Below are 17830 nucleotides of genomic sequence, written 5' to 3'. Positions count from 1 at the left end.
CATAAACATACCGTATATTTCCAGCATGAATCTTACCAACGCTCTACATACAACTAGTGTCACATTTTCTTTCTTCTTTCTCCTTGCTGACCTACATCCTTCTTGTTTTAGCATGAGAGATCAGGTTGGGGTGCCTCAAAGCTCTGACTATACCTAAATCTTGTGTATTCCAACTAATGTTCTCTCTTGTGTTCACTCCTTGGCTCTGTGATTGCAAAGCTGTTGTCTATTACCTGTGAAAAATTATGGCAACTGTGGAAGGTTCATGATGACTGAAAAAAGACAAAGGTAGCTTTCAAAAAGTTAAGGTTGACTTGGGACTATAGGCAAGTCAAGCTCATCCTCGTTCCTGGAAATATCCTGGAGAGTGTCCTATTTGAATTTACAAGCATTTTCAAGGGCAAGAAGGCAGTCAGAAAGGTCAGCTCAATTTACCAAGGAAATATCATGCTTGACCAGCATGACTGCCTTCAATGATTAAATGACTGTCCATGTGGGCAAGCGGAGAGCAATAGACGTAACCCAGTGTGACTTTAGCAAGGCTTTTGACTGACATTGCCTCCTGCAGCAACCTTATTTAGAAGCTGCGGGAGGTATGAACTAGATGAATGGACTATTTCAGATGGGTTGAAACTGGCTGGATTACTGGCTTTAAAGGGTGACTTGATGTCTAGTAATGTGTGGATAAATATTGTGCAACAGGGATAAATACTGGGGTCCATATTATTAAATAACTTTATGAAGCATCTGGAGGATAAATATGCTTAGGAAATGTAAATATAGCCTTAAAAGAATACATAAATATAGTATTAAATTTGGAAGACTGACATGGCAAATGGCAGAACTTCAGTTAAGGTAAGCTTAAAGGTTGGGCAACAGGAATGTCATGAAGTTCAGCAAAAAGTGTACAATGCCACATTGGGGACAAAACAATGTCAAACATCAAACACAGGCTTGCAAGTGACAGGCTGAGTAACATCTTGCGAGAAAAAGATTTGGGGTTACAGCAGATGCCAGGCTGAATGAGAGCAAACATCACAAATAAGATGAGCTACATACTGAGCTATGGGGACCTTGCTGCCAGGGCCAGGGTGCCAGGGTGTTAAGAGGCTGACTGGGATGTGCGATGGGCAGAAGGCTGCCGAGATGGTCGGGGGCCGAAAGCACGCATCCTACGAGGAGAGGCTGAAGGAGCCAGGCTTGTCAAACCAGGCAGGAGGAGCTAAGGTGCAGTCTAATAGGTGTCTACAGCTGCCTGCAGGGAGTTACAAAGATGATGGAAGCAAGCTCTTCTCATTAGTGGTAGATGATACAAACAGGCCCAGATCTGCAGTTCTGGAGGTTGACTGGACAGGACATTGGGAAGGACTTTTTCATTAGGCAGGTAGTGCAGCATGGGAAGAGGATACTCAGGTGATTGAATCTATCCTTGTGTGGGAGGTAGCTTGCTTTGGATGGGAAGCCAGAGCAGATGACCTTCAGGCATGTCTTCCAGCCAGCGATCTATGATACTAGGATAAATTCTTGTATTTCTCTTTAATCAAGTACCAGTTATTCTGTGTGACTGTCCAGACCTTATTATCATTTAATATTTTGTCCGTCTACTTATGCTATCAGTAAACTTTATCAGAAGTAATTTTTATCTTTACTATCAGATTACTTATGACAAAGTTGAATGTTAGGCTTCCTGGAGAAATGTCACTATATTCCCGTTTTTTATCAATGATGACTTTTTTTATACATGATTTAGCTACTTGTTAATACATATCCCTGATGAGTTGTTTCTGTTTCGTAAAACCGCTAAGGCATACAGCTTATGCTTTACAAAAGTCTAAATACAAAAGTCTAAACATAAAACAGCGCAATTGCCTTTATCAATCAAGCATGTAATTTTCCTTCAAAAAATTGAAATCAGGTTTGTTTGTTGTATGGCTATTTTTCCATAAAACCATAGTGACTGATGCTGATTATCTCCTGAACCTGTTAGTCATTTTCATTTAATTCATTGTCAATACAATCTTATGTCATCTCTTCCGTCACTTTGTCTGGGATTGATACCAGGTGATCTTGAGCATCATGATGCCCTTTTGGTAAGAGGCTTATAGTTTTCGAGTCTTCTGGGATTTTCCCCATTTTCTAGGACTTACCACACATGAATATCAGTAACTCTGAAATCATTTCAGTCAGCCCTTTAACAAATATTAGACTCAAGCCTTGTTGTCCTGCTTATCTTAAAAATATCTGTCCTTAGTAGATACATCCTTAGCTTTGTGAAACTAGCCCCATGTGAAGTGCCCATATATGCACATACACATACATCTTACTTGTGGAAGCTTTACTTTGCTTGCCCTCATTCCAGCCTAGTAACCAGTTTATTTGTATTGACTATAAAGCGATCTGAAATACTTAGCTTGTGCTGGGCGCCTGAGCTACATCTTTGGGTCAGATCACACTCATCTATCCTTTTTAAAAATTTGTACTACTTATTTTCCAGTCATCTCCTGTAACAACACTAATTTTCTTCCTATACAAACTTGAACTTGAGGAAAAACTTACCCTATTGCCTACTTAGATTAATAGCTGTGTATAAACCTTTTCTTAGCACATTGCTCTGTGTTTATCTAACATCCCTCAGGTTTGAATTACGTTATGACTATTCAGAAGTTTTGATGTGCATCTATCTATGTCTATATATTTATATGTATATAAGCATATATCTGTTCATCCCACCCTTCTGAAACAGGTTATAGCCACAGATATTTTAAGAAGAGATTTTTGGAACAGAGTACTCTCCAAAGTTTAGAAAAGATCAAACGATGATTCTCCAAAGAGCTGAAATTTAAGAGCTGTTAACTTAGACTAACAGTCTAAGTTAAAGCATTTATATTGTTACCATTAACCCAGGATCTCAGTACCATCTATACTTAACCTGTGTTTCCTACTTGAACCTCTCACTGACTCTCTTTGCGTTATTGGAAAAATTGTGAACTTTCGTTAGCTTTTTTTTAAGTGATAAAAATAACCTCTTGCCTTTTTCAGCATCCCAGTAGCCAGCACTGTCCTGAAGGAGGGATGCTCTTGCCCACACTGGTCTTATCCTTCCCCTTGTCCATGAAAAATCAGATATGGCTGTGTGAGAGCAATGCACTGCCCTGGCTCCTCTTCCTATGCTGCACTCTTTGCTTAACAGTGTGGTTCTGCCCTTGGGACTTGCATGAAAACAAACCAGTTTTTTTTTTTTTTCCTTGGTGCTAACATCAGGTTTTTCCAAGGTGGGGCTAACTTTCCACTTGATAAATATTTGTAAATATGTAAATATCATTGTTGGTTCAACTTAGTCGTCTGCAAACACTTGCCATCATGAGGAAAAGACACAGAAAGGCAAATGGAAGGGAGTTCACTATAAACTGGGAGTTGCAACCTGTAAAAATGAGGTTTCTTTGCTTCCCCCAGCCAATTATGTATGTACAAACCTGAAAAATGAAATGAATAACCTAACAGGGGTTTCTGATGTGCTTGTTCAGACGTCTGCTCATGCTCTTTCCTTGCTCTTTTTTGTTATTTTTTCTTTTGTCTTGAAACATCTCTGCTCAGTGTTCTATTGTTTTATTGTCTTTGTTACACAGTTGTGGCCCAGCCCTGCTTAGTAGAGTGCTAGAAGGGCGAATAACTTCATTGCAATAAAATATGGATAGCTAAGGTTAGATGGGTATCCATTTTGATCCCACACAGTTTGCCAATCTATACTTTGTACTTTTAAGAAGAACCACTAGCTTTGCATAAAGCAGCAAAGATTGCTGGTAAAAACGTAGCAGTGTTACCGTTTGAAATTATCAAGACCAAGCTGGATAGGAAGCACTTACAAGAGCAACACCCAAGACAATTCTCTTTGACCTAACCCTTCAAGTGCTACTCTCTGGGAACTTTTTTTTTTTTTTTTGGTTTTTGAGATTTTTTTCTTCGAAGTCATTTTGTGTCTGCTCTAAGTAGAGGATGTTCAGTGACGCTGATGAACTGGGCAAGGATAAGTGAATGCTTATACTCTCAGTGATGGTTTAAACTATTTAGCCTCTCTCCTCTGCCCCAAACTTTTTGAAGTTCCATCTAGCTGTCTATCTGAAAATGTTTTGAAGTGCGCTTTTTGCCTCTCTCCTCATCATACTTGTTCCTCTCGTTCACAGTGCTGTAAAATACACGCAGCTGTGGGCACCTATTGCGTGTGAGCTTCCTAGAATTACCAAAAATGTAAGGGCTGCTAAAGGAGGTGGCTAATCAAGCCAGTTGGACTGCAGCGTTGCTGTGAGCTACAGCTCTCATAGCCTCTGAAGCCCGGTACCCACGTAGACCCCCCCCGTCTGCCACCTTGCAGATATTGCCTAGAAATCAGCAGCGCCGAGAAGGTGCAGTCTGGTTAACTTTACAGAAAGCTCCATATGGCAAGAGCCTTGAGTGTTTTGAGAACATGCTTTTACTTGTCACTTACGTTCCAGTAAATGTCAGCGTAATTGAAATCCCCATGATCAATGTCTGGGCTTTTTTACAAGTCTTCTTTTTTCATGCATAAATGCTTCCTGTTCTGCCTTCTAATCCTGCCCTAGAGATGCATAACCGTTCCTTATGACTGTTGTTTTTTCACTATTTTCACTCTCATCTCAGTCCAAGCTCTTTCAGCTGTGGTAAGCAGACTATATTTGTAAACTTTTCCCTCTGAGATAATGTCCTTCCTCACATATGTTTGCATACAAATGTTGTGCATCCTGCTACTTGAATGCTAACGCTGCCAATTCTTTGGTTTATTGATATTGAGATGGTGCAGTCACTTTCCACCACTTCATTATTTATTGTAAATACGTAAAGGATAAAGAGGGAGAAACATCTTGGACTCCCCTATGTTTTGTCACAATCCTATTTTTTAAAATGGTGAAAAGCTGAGTGAGCTAATAAAAAGATTGTTTTATTTACGTATACAGACGAGATTGCCTTAGAAAATTAATTTCTTTAAATTCAAGTAAATTAAAGTAAGAAGTAAATTAAATTAAGCTAAATTAAAGTCTCAACGTTAAAAATCCATTGTGGCTCTATGTAACAATCTTGTGCTGAATTTGATGTGACATTTCCCTGACAGTAGGAAGCCTTTGATTTGACAGATCATTCTACCTTTTTGATGCAATATCTTATGATGCTCTCTCAAGCCTCATTTTTTATTGTTATTTTGGCCATCCTTTTGTATTCCTCCCCTCATTTTTTGAGTGTCCTCTCATAGTCCTTCCACAGCTTCAAATACTGTCTTTTGCTCATAACAGCCACATCTCCTGTTAGATTCAACAAACTGCCCGTGCGAACTGATTGTCTGTCCGAATTAAATGGAGATATAGCAAACAAGCTGTCTCCTGTTCTTCTACTTTTCCTCCAGCCGTAGAAGACGCCAAGTCGTTCACAAACACAGTCACTGAGTCATCGTAAACCAAACCAATCTCTTATTTTCCTCACACCTTCTAAAGCTTGCTTTTTTCCCTTTATTTCACTAGAGAAAAACAACAAACCACTTCTCCCTTTCTCTAAAATGCTTGTCTATGCTGTGGTCATGTCCCACATGCTTCCTGGAGCCTGCACCTCTGACGCCACACTTCTTTCCAGTGATCCAAACCAGAAACGCTAGCTGTACAGATGCACAATGTCATGCCTGTCTTGGGTTTCCTCCCTGCCACCCTTCGTTTATCCTGCTGAGTCTCAGCTTCTTGTTATGCTCGTCATGGATTTGTGCAGATTTCTCCAACCCTCTCAAATGTCATTTCTTACGGTAGCTGTTCCACTATTTTATCACTTGCTGACCTTTGGATCAGAACTCCCTCTGGTGCTCGTGCCTCTCACGGTAATGAAACAACCATCACCATTGTGCTATGGCAGGTCACTGCTGTCTTGTTACAGAAATCTTGAATTCTTGCTCTTGTGTGGTAGATCTAAGCATTAACTTACATCACAATGCTTTCAGTAGGGAGGTACGTAGGAGGGAAAAAAGGCCAGATGAACTACACTCTATGACATGTGCTTGGCATTATTTCTCTTTTAGATAGCACTCTGTCAGTGACGGAAAATGTCTTTATAGTTCTCTTCCGTATACTGTTGTGTATTCTTCTACCGACTGTAGTCTCTTGTTTAACTTTGGAGGGGGAGAATTTGTCCGGGAATTAAAAGACAGCAGATACAAAGATGAAAGGAATACAATAGGTGGCATACCTGTTCAAAATAATGGATATGATATAGGCAATGATTTTAGAAGTACTTGATCTTAAGACAATTTTAACTTCTCTGTGAGCATTTATTGGTATTACCATGTCCTCACTGGGGTTCATATCTGGGCAACACTAAATAGAGTTAAGAAAGTAATTAACATTTTTCTGTCTCTCATAAAATATAGAGCTTCAGATACTTCCCTTAGTATAATAATACCTGACCATTTCATATAAACCATATACTCAACTAGATTTAGTCTTGAAAATAAAAATACCAACAAGAAATAATACAAGACGTTCAATTTGCTTAAATGCAATTTTAGTACTCCTTGGGGAAAATTAACTTAAACATAGCTATAGCTTGATGGGGAAATCTAGAAAACAACAGTCCCCAAATAAACTAAGAAGCAGTAGAGACTAATGCTCTAGGCATGACTTTCCAGCTCCTAATAAGCCATGATGATAGAGGCCTGGCAACACTCTTTTATTCAAGCAGGGAAGTGATGGGTCAGACATACTGACTTCAGCTTTATCTGTCCCACGGATAAAGAAATATGCATTACTTAGAAGCAAAAAAGGTAAATGGAGCAAAGAGGGCAGTGCTTTTAAAGAAATCTTGAGAATAGCAAAATGCATAAAAGTAGGCAGGTTTGAACATAGGGAATAAAGTTTGAGATATTTGAATCCTAATAAAGCCAGAATGGTTGCTGTATCCTTGCCCATAATGTACCTTGGAGCAGCAGGCTGGGATCAACAGAAGATGACTTAGCTGAAACGTTAGCAGAAAAGCTTGTGATGCTCAGTTCTTCTGTGTAATATGGTGAAACGATTTGCCAGGTGAAGTTTTCAAGTCTTCATCTTTTCAGACACATAAGAGAAGTAGAGAATATACTTTAAGAAGCCAATTCATGAGATGTTTCCTGTCTCTCTTTCTGGTTAGTCTGCTTTTCTTGTGCTAATCTTTTGCATCACAAACCAATATGCTCCTTATTAAAGCCACTGGAGTATGCAGGTTACCTGCCTGGTACCTGCTTCCAGTTCCTCCCAGGCTCTTATTAACTACAGGATAGTCCAGGACTATGATGCTTTTCAAGAATGAAGGAAGAGAAACCGGGTATGGAAATTCATCTCTCCATCTCCTAGCATGATGAAGTCCTACTAGTAACTCCTGTATAATAGCGAATCTTATTCTTCCAAACTTTGGTGTAAAGGTTGTGGTTTTCGGTTCCTAGGGAACTGAAGTGTTGGAAGAAACTTGGATACAGTTTTGCGAAAGATAATATAAAAGATTCTGCAAGGATCTTTCTTATACTGAAACTATTCGCTTTACCTCATTTGGACTGAATTCTTCTGCAATGTTCCTTGATTAAAAAAAAAGTAGGAATTGGCTAGAATACAAAGGCAGTTTGAAGGCAGGTTTGTCTTTAGTTGTATGGAAGCGCATAAAAGCAGCATATAAAAGCAAATTAAATTAGACCTTCATAAACTACAGCAAGCAAAGTTGGGGGAGGGGCATGCTGAAGACATGTTAAATCATGAATGAGGTCAAAAATGTGAGGGAGGAGTGATCAGTGATTATTTTTCACCGTGCAAGAACTGGCAGGCCCCAGAGAAACTATTGTGCAGCAGATGTAAAGAAAATAAAAGGAAATCTTTATGATGTGTAATTAAATTGCAGGAATCCTGAGGGGACATTGTGGAGGCCAAAAGTATAGACAGAGCTGGAAAGGCATTGTATAGATACAAGAAGATTAGGTCCAATTGTGGCTATTAAATATGGTCTTTTACATGCCAGCTTCATCTCAGGCACTACCACTGGTAGCTAGAAACAGGAGATTATCCCATGTACGTGTGCTCTGTTCTTACGCTGTTCTGTGAACATCTGCCACTAGCGGCTCTTGGAGAAAGGATGCAGAGTACAAGGACCTTCGCTCTGGGACACAGCACTGCAGTTTGTAAGAAACAGCTGATAGCTTTCTGGAATCCAGAGGGATGAAACAAATCTACAGCTGGCTTTATTTCAAGCAAATAGCTAATGTGAGATTTGCAATGAACTTTACAGCTGATGAATGTGAGGCCATTCAGGAGTAACACTGTCATATCTGTGTCTCCTGTGCTAACTGCAACGTACCAGGTGATAGGTCTTTCACCTCCTTATAGTGATAACATCAATTTAAATATAAAACGTTGACATTAATTATACATTAATATCAACTGCATAGCATCTATGGCATATAAGGCACAAATGAAAGTTTTCCATCAATTTAAAAATCTTTCACTTCATTTCTGAAAGTCTGAAGAATTAAGAAGGTATGATGCATTCAGGTTTTTCAGGTGATATTATGCAGAAAAATAGCATTAGGTTTCGTATCAGAGACCTAAAGAGGCTCAGTATCTGAGCTCTTCCTCCTCCTCCCCAAACTAGAAATATAAAAGCGCTTTTGCACGGTTTGGGGAACTTTCTTCCCTCTGTGCTCTTTGGCAAAACTCAAATGAGTTAAAAAGGGGAGGTGATGAATGTTGTCCAGGGCTGGCTGAGGGGAATTTGAACAGTGGGCACAGCACCTAGGTATACAGAAAAGACTCTCCTGGATGTGTATAGTCCTAGACAGCCTGAACGAAGATGAGTCCTGTGTTGTGCTCTGAAGAGAGCAAATCTTTTAGATGAAACATTTTTTGCAGTGAAAATGACAGGAAGAGTCGAAGGCTTCCCATTGCAAATGCTTTTCTCTGGCCCTTGTTGGCTCTGCCTGGGAACTGACTGCTCAGATACGCCTACCATTTGCAGCTGCAGCTCAGGGGTACAGAGAGAAGTGACCTTGCCATAGGAGAGCACATGCTGCTTGAACGGTAGGGTGCATATGGGAACAAAATAACTGTTCTTTCCGAAGCGTGACAGTAGTCTGGCAGTGTTCGCTGTATGCAATGGCATGGTACCAAGCAGCCCGTGTGTCATAATACACAAATGATTTACAGCCAGATACGCAAGGTAGGGAAAAAGATTCTGTGTCAGGTGATTAAAGGGAAATGCTTGCAGGACACAATTTAAATGTTGTATGAATATTTCTTTGTGTTTTGAAGCACATTAGCTTTGGCAGTGCTTGTACCTTTCTTGTTTATTTGTTTGAGAGCATTTGCCAAAAACAAATTTACTGGCAAGAATTTTTACAGATCTAGTGAAGGTCGAGCAACTATGACAAGCTTAGAAAGCCAAAGTTGTATTTTTGATGGTTGAGAGTTCATGCTGAAAATGGCACAAGCTTATTCCTTCAGGTAAGTGACTCATATAGTACCATGTGGCCTCTTTTTCCAGTGGAAAAAGGTCAAATTCCATATAGCAAATATTTGAAAAATCAGGAAGAAAATTATTTTAGAAATAATTTTTGAATGTGAATAAATTAAAAAGAATGCATTTTAAGGAGAATAACTATTTCATGACAAAAGGTTCACTGAACTCTATTTTAAGCATTTCAGCTATGTTGTTGTGAACTCTAGTCTCTGAGATGATCAATAACCTAAAAAAGTGAAATATATTTCGTTATTGTGCCATCAGCGCACATGAAGATAAGCTCATTAAATAATTTCTCTGAGGACTTAGAAAAGAGAGTTCTGAAGTAGAAAAGTCATCTCCATGTCAAAGTCCTCTTACTCTTCCAGGAGGATTAAAAAACTGGTTGAAAAACTGAATGTTTGAGAGTCCTATATTTGAATGGAAGTGGTAAAGTGATGGAATTGAGATGATGACCAAATTCAGTACAGATGTTTCTTTCTTTTTTTTTTTTTTTTTAAGTGTAGCGACAAGGAATACAAAGTTTGTCTTCTCTTGATAAGACCCAGTTCTGCCTCCTCTATTCAGAGTAGACGGCATCTGATTATAAAGCCCCTAAGTTAATAGGCTTTCTTTCATCATTTGTTCTAGATGGCATTTCATCCAGAAAACCTGAAGAACCATCATGCTCTTATTTACTTAAAAAAAAAATTTTTTTTCTATTTATGAAAAAATTTAACAAAGGACACTACATGCAGGTGCCCTGCAATAATTGAGCTAAAAATTGATAAACTTTGCCATATAGCATGTGACAGTCAGCAAAGTTCACATACTAGACAAAAGTAGTGAAAATAATACTTAAATGCACATGAAACCCACTATATGCTGTACTTCACCTCTGTCCCAGAATCTCTGTTGAAAACCCCAAAAGATCAGTCCTTGAGCTGCTAGTGACTTCACTTTGGTAGTGGCAATTATTTAAGTATGTGAGGGACAGAAGTAGCCATTCCCAAATGTATATCAGAGCTAAAAATGCATGCAAGAACCGCACTCAGATACATACTAGTTTGGCATCCAGTGTTCTGTATCTTGGCCTTGCTCTGCTTTGTGGTCTCAGGGTTACAAAATACATTTTGTTCCAGCAACTGAACTTTCATTTCACGTTTCTCAGGACCAATTCTCCTGGCTGTGAAGCTGTCATGAACAGAAAGCTAAGATGTTAATCCAAGGGTGGAGCATGGCATTGAATAAATTGTACGTGCTCTCTGAGAGGTTTTTTTTTACTGAATACTCTATTGCCATATCTAGCATGGAAACAATAACATTTCCCTTAACTAGGTTAAACTGACACTTTTGATTCATTCTTTGAAAGGGTGGGACTGTGAGGTGCCAAGACTCGTGTTTGATCCACAAGTGGCTTGGTAGACTGGAACGAATTCCATACCTCCCGGACAGGACTCAGCGTCTCCCTGGGCTCAGTCCTTACTGATTTTGAAGAAAAGATGCTGTGCAGACACTGAGTTTATCCGAGGTCAGAGGAAAAATAATGGTGCTGATGGACCCGCTTTAGCAGATTTGGAAGGTCAGATCAAACGTGTTTTCTACTGTCCCGTTGTTTTCCATTCCATGGTTATAAAATCATTTTCAGGGCATTTAATTTGATCCGGCCCTCATAAACCCTATCTTTCAATGAATCATTATTAACCAAAAAAAATTATGTTTTCACTTTTCATTATCATGTCTAATATTAAACATGTGCAGTTAGTTTTCTTAATGTTTAATTTTCTTTTTTCCTCGTTCACATCTGTATTATTTGTTCTGTCTTTTCTCGTCTTCCTTGAAAAGCAGAGGGGAAACTGTGCCGGGAATGCCACTGATTTCTCAAGCATCTTAGACCTCAGCATGGTGGTGCTCGTGGTACAACTTTAAGACTCTCTGGTGAGCAGGGGACTCTGTGGCTCTGAGTGCAGAATCAAAAATTCGTCTTGAATTTTGCAGAAAGATTGAAGCCTTCAAAATAGAAACTACTATTATGAACTGTTTAAATTAGATTATTAGAAATGCCAGGGGTCTGTGTGAGCTAGAGATATCAAACTCTTGCCACATACATGCTGGGGCAATGCCCAGCCTCCAACTACTTTGAAATAGATGACTGATGATCCAGTAACATGAGGTCTACTGTGAATTATGTATATTCAGCAATCTAGACACTGTCTCAGACTCTTGAAAAAAGGGCTTATTTATGTACCTTTCTTACAAATGTAGGAAGAAGAATGAGATGCTGCCTTGCTCTGTAACACAGAGTGGTTGTTTCCAAGCTGTGCGTTTCCTGCACAAGGAATCAAAGACTATGTGATGGCAGACTTGTATTTTTTGATCACCGTTTGCACAGCCCTTAAAGTAAACTCCAGATACCCAATGGCCCAAAGTCTACAGGCAAACCACCTTTGGGTCAGAGGTGAAAGTAGTCTTCTGGTATATGGCTTCCTCCACCTGAGTGATCTTGAACATATATATCCACATTCTCACCTAAAAGATGTTCTGGAGTGATACTTTTCTCAGGTCTTTTTGATGCAATTCTGTTTTGCCCGGAAAAATTCATTATTCACTGAGCCAGAGAAACAACAAAATATACTGTAATACACTGGCTAAGGAACTCATTCAGAAGCAGGGCAGGGGATGACCCACCTGCTTTCAGATCCTGCGTGGCTGGACTTATTTATATATACATGAACGGGAGAACAGGAGCGTATGCAAGCTATTATTTTAACTATTTTATTTTTTGGATTGTGTTTTTCTTGGTCTGGTTTAGTTATTGTGTCTCTTTCTGGTATATCATGTTGACTGCAGAAATAAAATTTTGTTACTTATAGGAAGCAAAAAAAAGATACATGTCAGATTCCCTGTGGCTGAACTTGGCCAAAAAGCCGTTCATGAGTCTAAACAGATGTTTAGATCAACAAGAAGTTTATGAAGAGTATGTTTATCTTTCAACAGAGAATGTTAAGGGTTCATTCAGGCTCAGTCTTTCCTGGAGGACTTTGACTGTCTAGTTAGATTGGAGCAAAACTTGACCATCGCATGAAGTTATTTTTCAAATCTCATAAAAGAGATTCCTCTCTGTTGGAAAGTAAAGACTGGAACATGTGGAAACTGCATTGCTTGTTGCTGTTTCTTTAAAGAACTACACTGATAACAAAAATTCTTTGGACGTAAAGTTTTTTTCTTCTAAGTTTTCAAATACGATATTGTTAAATGATTCTTGCTAGTTTTTGACAGATGACATATAATAATGAATTATAGAAGAAAAGTCTTAAAAATGTTGCTTATTTAGAATAAATTAATATATTTCTCCTATATTTAAAAATATTTTGAATAGAATTAATGTTTATATAAGTAATCAAATATTTAGCTCCAGAAGTGTTCCTTCTGCATTTGCGTGCAGAAGGTGTAGATTCTAGGTGAAAACAAAACCACCTTTCTATCCAAATATTATGTGCTATTAGAATTTGCCTTGAAATAAGTTTTTTTTTTTTGGTAAATTACTACCTATTGTATAATGTCAATCCTGATTTTTTCCCCCCATATGTTCCCTTTCTGTGTGATATTTTGTGCTAGTGATCCTATATTGACCCAGTGAATAGTTCATTCCCCTTTCAAAGTGATGAGCATTTTAATAAAAGTATTCTCTCTATAGCTAAGCTTTCTTCTGAGTAGCAATGATGTTAAATAAAGGAATCCTTCTGGTGTGACATTTACAGTGAGCATTAATAAAACTGTAGAATCAGCAGATCTATCAGCTACCCTTCCTAAAACAATCATCCATCAAAGACGGTGGCAACATCTCTCTCCCAAATAGTCTGATACGAGAAAAAATAGTCTCCAGAATAAAATGATTCCATAATAAAAATGCTATTATTTTGGCAAATAAATATCTGGCCGTTGTTGCAGCGTGCAGCAGCTGAGTTCTGTGCTTTGTCTTCCATGAAGAGGGGCATTAACATGTGACAGTATTATAACTTCTTGGCGTGATCTCTTTATTATGTTACAGAGAAAGTATATGTGGTGATACAAAGAGTGTTTTATCCACAGAGAACAGACTACAGATCATAGACCCCTCTATGATGTCAGTGCTGACTATCATGTGTTGTCTCTACTCATGCGCTAAGCTGGGGAGATGCGAGCTAGCTTTGCATCCAGGACTGCATGGGTGCATTAGTGCCTGTACTTGTTTCACCCGGGAGGCAGGCTTTGTTGGCAAGTAGTAAAGAACTTCTATTAGCCAGAACCTCTAAAGGGATTGCATGGAGGAGGAGGGTCTTCTTTAATCGCCTAAAATTATGGACTGAACTAGAGTATGACTTTTTGACGTGTTCGATTGCTGATATTCTTAAATATTTGGGCAAGGCATTGTAGTAGGTGGCATGAGTAGATGGATAACTGACTGCAACAGGCAGAGAGCTGGAAACGACTGCTGGCTTTACAGCATCAGAGGAGCAAGATCATTTCAATGCCTCCTCTTCAGGGCCAGTCAGTTGCATCAGGAGCAGTCTCTGATTCTGGCACAGCAAAAAGATGGATGCTTGACATTAGTATTGCAGGACAGGACCTGGTGTATACTAGCCTCAGATTGCACCTGGATGAGGTTCTGATCATAGGTGAGAGGTGATCAAACCTCATGTGAGGTGGTTGGATTGTTATGCAGAGAACGTGTTTGGCTTTATACGCATGGCACGTAGGTGATTGTGTCTATATTGCTCTGCCCACAAGAATCCTCATTCATGAGATAAATATTCTTTATGACTCTGTCTTCAGGGATTTCAACACACAGAGAAAGGAAATCAGTCAGCAGAGACTAAGCTGTTATCATCCTAAAGCTGGTGGTAATCCAGGACATTTTTGGGCAAAGTGCTTGATGGGAGTAACAAAAAAGCAGCTGAATACAGGCCAGTAATCTGAGCTCTGGCACCTGTGAAAGGAAAATAATAATAGTATATTTCCTTCTTCAAAATCTTGATGACTGGAAGCCAGAAAATATTATATAGGACAGTAATTTAAGACTGTGTCATTTTTTCCCCAGATATGTTTTTGGGCAGAATTAACTCATGAAATAGCTATGAAGCTTAATAGTGACATACTATCAATTTGAAAAAAGTCCATACGTGAAGTCTGTGTTTTTACACCAAGTAACAGGACCCCTAGAGAGCCCAGGCTTTAATTTGGCTTGCAGATCCACGTGAAATATAGAGAGTCTTACTTTTTAGTGAGATTTTCAGTTAGTCATTTGAGTTAGGCACTTTTCTTTAAAAAGAACGAGGACCCAGAATACATGTTGTACAAGTCTTGGGAGAAAGATGCGCAAAAGCTCATTCATCTGCTATTGATTTATCTCCTTTGAGGTGGCTGGGGAGTAGCAGGGCTCTTGACCAGCCCACCAACAGATTCCCAGCACCTCCATCCTGTTGCTCAACCAAAGACTGCAAATGAACTCAAACTATGGGGAAGATATAGCTTAAATAAGCACTTCTCTTTCCTGCTTCACCCATGTGATATATATTATATGTGCCTGGCACAGTGGGAATGGAAGAGAACTCAATTTATGATGGGAATGCTGCTTTTAATTCAATAGCTTGGCACATTAATAAAGAATGATTAAGTTTCATTATTTGGAGAAACTCATGTTATTCTAGAAATGTAACATTCTGTTTGACAAAGTCGTGAACTCCAGTGAAGAGCAGCCCTTTAAATTTTGAAATCTGACTGCCATTCACTTGGTGGGCTGTCTTATCTGATGGAATCAAGGCCAGCAGAGGGTCTCCTTATTTGACCTTAATCTTCCTGTTAACCACCTACAGCTCTAACTCAGGATGCCAAGATTTTTCTTGGCAGTCTTCCATAAACTGCTGGGCCAGATTCTGTTTCTAGTTACAGCAGTGTAAGCTCAGGACCTGATCTGTCCTCATTTCTTTCAACCTTCTTGTGTAGAGCTTAGGCCTGTTTCGGCCTCCCTATAGATCCAATATCTCTTGACTCCTCCACTAGAATGAGTTGCAGCTCTCTTATAATTATTGAAAATACCAGAAAGAGCTTGATTTTTCCCAATTTATAATCAAAAAGTAACTTTTAAAAAAAGTGATTTTTTTTTTCCGTTGCTGCTTAGGAATCTTCTCCCATTCTCTTGCAAACAGGAAATACAGAAAGTAGGATTAGAGTTCGTTTTAAGGAACTGAAGAGATAAATGTATTTTTATTGATCCCTTGGTGCTCTGAGTCACAATGTTTAAACATGCCAAAAGTTAAAGGAAAAAATCTTTTTCTTTTCAATGCTTTCTAGCCTAATTACAAGCCAATCCAAGTGGGGCCCTTGTAACTAGAAGCTATAGTACCTTATGAAACAGTAATAACTACCATACTGGGCCGTATGCATATATACAGGTCAGGTGCATGCTACAAATGAGAGGAAAACAAACAGACTTAGGTCAAAAGAAGATGGTTCCCAGTGTCACAGTTTTTAGCCTCAAAAGCTGCAATGATCTTTCATAAATCTTTATATGAAGTACACTATGTAATATGTTCATTTTTCCTGTAATTGGAAAATATCATCCTTCTCCCTGCCCCCGGCAAAACAGTGCAGTATACTTATCCACAGCATTATAATTTTAAATTATTGCATAGTAGCTTAGAAAGGCAATAGTCTCTTAAGGGAAGCAAAATCTATTGAGAAAGTCAAAACTAAACAGTACAAAACCGTATAATACAATGACCATACCATTGTGAACAGTCCTTCACATAGATGATCTCTGTGACCTACTAAATCTTTATAAATTCTATCACTCTTTTTAATGAGGTCTTACTACAGTCTTGGCTTGTTATCAGTGAGCTGGTGTGTGAGCTTAGTTGTTCTTTGGACTGCTCTTAGCATGTTTTGTTTTTCAGCTGTAAAATGATTCTTTGGATGTAGAAGCCAAAAGTTTCACACTGAGATGCTTAAAACTGATTTCTAAATGTGTGTGGAAGCATTTAAATGAGTGTTTCAAGCTTCTCAGTGGTCAAAGGACTTACATAGCATCTGAAATCAGTGAGAACTGAAGGAGTTCGTCAACTTTAAAAACCGCATTCATTGTAAACCGGAGAACACTTTCAAAGGCCCCCAACTCAAACAGCCTTAGATCCCTCAGTCACATGCAAATTTTTGAAAATGTTGTCCTGCTTGCCTTTTGGACATGTGACAAAAGAATGACAAACAGTGGACTTTCTAGTTGATTATTTAGACTCTATATAGCAAAGCTGCTGAAGATTAGGCCTTCCCCCCCACCCAAATTCATATTTGATTTTTAATTTGTTTAAAAATAACTGTAACTATATTTATATTAAATTAAAGGAAGGTGTAGGAGGAATTCTGTGGCAAAATTGGCCCAGGAAAATCCAGCATATTGAAAAAAAGAGTGATTGACTGGGACAAAGAGCATATCTACTGTCTATCTTTTAAATTACAAAATGAGGCTAAACTTCAGTTAGAGATGATTTAAAAAATGACTCGATGTGCTGAAATGGAGTTTGACTACTGCCTTTCTACCTGCTAAACATTGTCAAATTCATCATAGACCAAAGAGAAAATTTTCATTGCTCAGTTTTTTTGTTTAGTTTTTTTTTTGTACTTTTTGCAATCTGGTTATTGCAATTTCCACAAATGAGATTTTTCAGATAATTATAGTAGTTTACAGTTTTCTTTTTCTAATTAAGAAGTGATTAAGAACTCTTTTTTTTTCCACTCAGGTCTCTTTACTTGAAACAGGGGAAGCTAAAATGTGATTATATCTTGGCAAGCTTCTTATATAGCTATACGGGGTCTGATGCATGCAAAAGATGCTTATCCCCCTAAACTGCTACCAAATTAAGTTTTGGGAAAAAGAATCTTTTTCACCCGTCATCCTGACCTGATTTCCAGGGGTTTATGTCTAGGATTTCCCACAGCTGGTGGCTTCTGCTGCGGCCACTTGCTGTACCCAGCAGTTTTAAACTGCTACAGAAGAAAAGCAGAACCAGGAGTCTTTCAGAAATTCGTGGAGCCTGTTGTAATTCTCTGTTGTTGTGCTGAAAAAGCTCTGAAGAGCTACGCTGGCTGGGTTTGAGGGGTCTCTGCAGCTTCAGATTCTTGGTGTGCTAAAGCTGGCTTGCAAATGCTTTGGGCACCTGGAGAATAGTGCAATTGGTACATCTGTGCCAGCTCTTTGAGGAGAAAGGGAGGGTCCGCAAGCATGCAGTGTTAATTAAATTCACTCTCACGTTCAATTAAATACTTTGTCAAATAGTTCAAAATATCCAATGAG

General features: G+C 38.8%; 1 long non-coding RNA gene across 1 annotated transcript in view; it reads left to right on the top strand.

Annotated features, from left to right (window-relative positions):
* LOC104139890 (uncharacterized) overlaps positions 1–17830 on the top strand; it is a 107712-nt gene that overhangs the window by 71842 nt on the left and 18040 nt on the right. The window lies entirely within an intron of this gene.

This window comes from Struthio camelus, chromosome 3, assembly GCF_040807025.1.
Source record: "Struthio camelus isolate bStrCam1 chromosome 3, bStrCam1.hap1, whole genome shotgun sequence".
Lineage (NCBI taxonomy): Eukaryota > Metazoa > Chordata > Aves > Struthioniformes > Struthionidae > Struthio > Struthio camelus.
This window is presented reverse-complemented; position numbering and strand designations above follow the sequence as displayed.